At 44.7% G+C, this 4397-nt stretch overlaps 1 non-coding gene across 1 annotated transcript; it reads left to right on the forward strand.

Moving 5' to 3' along the window:
- The first annotated feature begins 612 nt into the window (after nucleotides 1–612).
- On the forward strand, nucleotides 613–731 carry LOC131931713 (5S ribosomal RNA). Its single transcript, XR_009384324.1, has one exon. It is a non-coding gene; the product is annotated as a 5S ribosomal RNA (ribosomal RNA).
- The last annotated feature ends 3666 nt before the right edge of the window (nucleotides 732–4397 follow it).

Raw genomic sequence — 4397 nt, forward strand, 5'->3', positions numbered from 1 at the left:
AATAGACTGAAAATAAATGTGCCAGTTGTCGTGGGAAAAGGTTAAAAGAATAATTAATAAATGAAAAGCATTGAACTATTTCTCAAACATTAAATTAGTAGACTTGTAGGCGGCTAGATCTAGATCTATGTGATGAGTTGGATTAAAATTGAATGAATTCGTGCAGAATGTTTCGGAAGGAGTGAGTGAGCGGGAGACCCAAAAAAGTTAAAGTATCGCCTTTCCGATAGATCATTTCACATGAAAGCGATAGTTAAAGGACAGGTCGGATGCAGGGGGGCACCTGGTTTTCTGATTTTAGTCAAGGAAAATGGGGAAAATGTATTTATTTTGTATTTTACAACGCGCGATGCTCGAAAATTAGTAGCTCAGGGAAGTCTACCGGTGGTTACCGCCTCAGGTTAAAAATAGCGACCAATGGCTGTAGAGGGAAAAAAAGGCACATAGTATTCGATATTAAAACAATGTTTCGCTTTTGTGGAGATTTAGGGCGTTTTTTATTATTGAAATAATATGAGGAAAGCAGTGAAATCATTATTGTAGCCAGAAAAGGACGAATAACTGCTGATTTCGTTTGAGTATATTTATAAGCCCCAATTTTCTCACACAGATGTCTACGGCCATACCACGTTGAAAATACCGGTTCTCGTCCGATCACCGCAGTCAAGCAACGTCGGGCGTGGTTAGTACTTAGATGGGTGACCGCTTGGGAACACCACGTGTTGTAGACTTTTTTTCATCTTTTGTCTTTTATTTTTTGCCCCACTGGACACCTATTCTTACCACCTGCACTCTTTCCTAAGTTCACCACATACCTGTGAACACTTTTGTAATATCGAAATATTTTTTGTTTGTTTCTTTTGTGCCTTCACGGTAGGCTACCTCGATCCTACCCACCCATGGAAACAAACCCCTTAAAAACCAACAAAGGAAAGATGACCACTCTGCCCAAATTAAATAAATAAACTAAGTAGGCTACAACCTAATAATTAGAAGTAACTCAGTAAGTTAAATAAGGGGTAGGTATGGAAAACATTCGTGTAGGGGTTACAACCACTCGAGCTAATTCGGAAACGTATGGGTGGCCCTAATAAGGGCCGGATGGGTAGAACAAATGGGTGGTCCTGGGTTGAGTTTAACCGCCGAAGCCGTACAGGGTGCGACCTTGACGTTTCAGAGCATAGACGACATCCATAGCAGTGACGGTCCTTCCTCTTGGCGTGCTCAGTGTAGGTGACGGCATCACGGATGACATTTTCAAGGAACACCTTGAGGACACCTCTGGTTTCTTCGTAGATCAGACCAGAGATACGTTTGACACCACCTCTGCGAGCAAGACGACGGATGGCTGGCTTGGTGATACCTTGGATGTTATCACGCAACACCTTCCTGTGACGCTTGGCGCCTCCTTTGCCGAGTCCCTTACCACCTTTGCCTCGGCCAGACATATTGAATTTTTCTTCTTTGTTGATGAAGGAGTGTTCGAAAAACGCCGTCTGCAGAGAAACTCGCTCCTTATATACGGTCCTGGGCTCGAGTTCGTTCAATATGGCGGACACCGCCCAACCAAAAGCGGTCGGCGAATGAGCCAGCCAATGAAAAAGCAGCTTGCCGTGTCGACTGGAATGTTGCTGGCTTGTCGGCTAACGGTGTCGTTTTCAAAGTCATTTTTTCACCTATTCTGCTATGCGACCCTTGGATAAAAAATAAAGAGTTTCATTGCCCACACGTGTAGGCATAGAAAAGATCCACGTTTGTCATGTTAAAATATGATATTAGACGTTATTTTCACCGTTTTGTGCGAATAAAACTGAAATATTTCCCTACACCTAATTATGCGAGTACGAGCGAGCTCATTATGCGAGTACGAGAGAATCTCGAACGCTGATTGGTCGAGTACGAACGAAATAATATTCTCGTACTCCGCTCCGTACTCGCAGTGGTTTGTTTACATCGTGAAACGAATAGGTTAGTTAGGCTTCTAATAATTAAATAATCTATGGCGTGTAGTCGTTAAGAATAATTTCTGCTCTCCGATTAAGATCTAGATATCTAGCTCTAACCCTAAAGGGTTTTTCTTTTTTTTTTTTTTATATATATATTTTAAAAAGCAATGGATAGGGTGGTGGGTGGGTGAAAGAAAAATATAAAATTTATTCTCTCCTTTCTTCACATTTGAGATAAATAAAACAATATCAACAGCATGCATACACGAATTCAAATAGCAATGTGATGTGTGAGTTGAATTAAAGAGATAAATGAATAGAACCTATTTCCCGCATCCCCCAGAATAATACTAATAGATGTAGTAGTAGTAGTAGTAGTAGAGTGGCAGACATGGGCAGGGGGTGTAGTGGGGTGGGTGGGTGGAAACTCGTGAGGTGGGGGACCTTCACTGCTAATCTGAACGTTGTCAGGTGGTCCTAAAAAGGACCTTGGTTGAGGACAGGGGGTGGTGGTTTGGGCTTAAAAGAAACCTCTTAAGCACGCTCACCACGGATACGTCTGGCTAGCTGGATGTCCTTGGGCATGATGGTGACACGCTTGGCGTGGATGGCGCACAGGTTGGTGTCTTCAAACAGACCGACGAGGTAAGCCTCGCTAGCCTCCTGCAGGGCCATGACAGCGGAGCTCTGGAAGCGAAGGTCAGTCTTGAAGTCCTGGGCGATTTCTCTGACCAGGCGCTGGAATGGCAGCTTGCGAATGAGCAGCTCAGTGCTCTTCTGGTAACGACGGATTTCTCTCAGGGCGACGGTTCCAGGCCTGTAACGATGGGGCTTCTTAACACCGCCGGTGGCTGGTGCTGACTTTCTGGCGGCTTTGGTGGCCAGCTGTTTACGTGGGGCTTTGCCTCCAGTAGATTTTCGGGCGGTTTGTTTGGTACGAGCCATCTTTTTTTTTTTGAATGATCTTAACTGACTGTTAAGGAAATGCGGCAGCTCAGCGCTGCTGGCCCTTTTATAACCGTCCGCCAAACCCTTAGCGCAACGAAGCTCTCCCATTGGACGAGTACGAGTTTAACGACGCTGATTGGCCAGTAGCAGCCACACAACGTTGAGACAGCGTCGACATAGCAGATTATTTTTAGACACGGTATCCAGCCGAGCGATCTATTAATAGCAGACAGGGCCGATAACACAAAATATTCTTCGTTCAAATGAAATCCTTGGTTGTGCCGCTTGTCAATGGAATCCGGTGTGTTTGCTTCTGTCGTCTTCAATGAATTATGAATGTGTGTGTGAGTGATTAGAAAAGAACCCAACATAGACTGCCTGAAACAATTTAGATCTAGACCTAGTCTATAGACCTAGGTAGATATTCTGACCCGATTCGACCGCCCGATCGGCGGTATTTACACAGTGTGTAAATAAATGAGGGGGAAGGATTAATAAAAACATATTTGGTTTTAAAAAGAAGAAGATATAAAATAAAAAGGGTAGACTAGCGGTAGGTTAAAGAATAGAATTTTAAAATAACGACCACCCTTATTTGTTGTAGACAGGGGTTAAACGGAGCACATTTAAAGAAAAATAGATTCTATTTTCATTTGTATCTATGAACGAATACCCCTAAAATATGTCCAGTTACTACTATTAATATGACCGCCCCCTCCCTGTTCTGCTCGTGTAAACCAGTGTAAGTATTATACATCTATAATAATGATCTCATACTGCTAGTGATTGACATGTTGATACGTTATTAATAAAGTTTGAAACAAGTAGGGTAGGGTAGGGTAGGGTAGGAAAACTCGATTTTTGTTCATTGACACACAACGAAAGCTAATTGGGTAAACTTTGGTTGTCCTGAAAAGGACAGTAGTAGGCTAGGTGGACAGTGGGCAGCAGGGTGACACTGTTTAGCTCTTGCCACCGGGTGTCTTCTGTGACTTCTTGGGCAGAAGCACGGCCTGGATGTTGGGGAGGACACCACCCTGGGCGATGGTGACACCCGACAAAAGTTTGTTCAACTCTTCGTCGTTACGGATGGCCAGCTGGAGGTGACGAGGAATGATTCTTGTCTTCTTGTTGTCTCTGGCAGCGTTGCCGGCCAACTCGAGCACTTCAGCGGCCAAATACTCGAGGACGGCGGCTAGGTAGACTGGGGCACCAGCACCGACACGCTCAGCATAGTTTCCTTTCCTCAACAGACGATGAATACGTCCGACTGGGAATTGAAGGCCTGCCCTGGAGGAGCGAGACTTGGACTTTCCCTTGACTTTACCGCCTTTACCACGTCCGGACATTGTGAGTTGGTTAGGAGCGAGAAGAAATACAGCGACTAACAGCGATACGGCTGCAGGCGATGAATGAAGACTTAACGGCGAGATCGGCCCTTTTATACGAAACGGCGAGGAAATCCGTTCGTCACCAAGCGAGCGTTCTGATTGGCTGCGCAGC

Source organism: Physella acuta, unplaced genomic scaffold (assembly GCF_028476545.2).
Source record: "Physella acuta isolate Inbredline_101_S28 unplaced genomic scaffold, ASM2847654v3 ptg002014l, whole genome shotgun sequence".
NCBI classification, from domain to species: Eukaryota; Metazoa; Mollusca; class Gastropoda; family Physidae; genus Physella; species Physella acuta.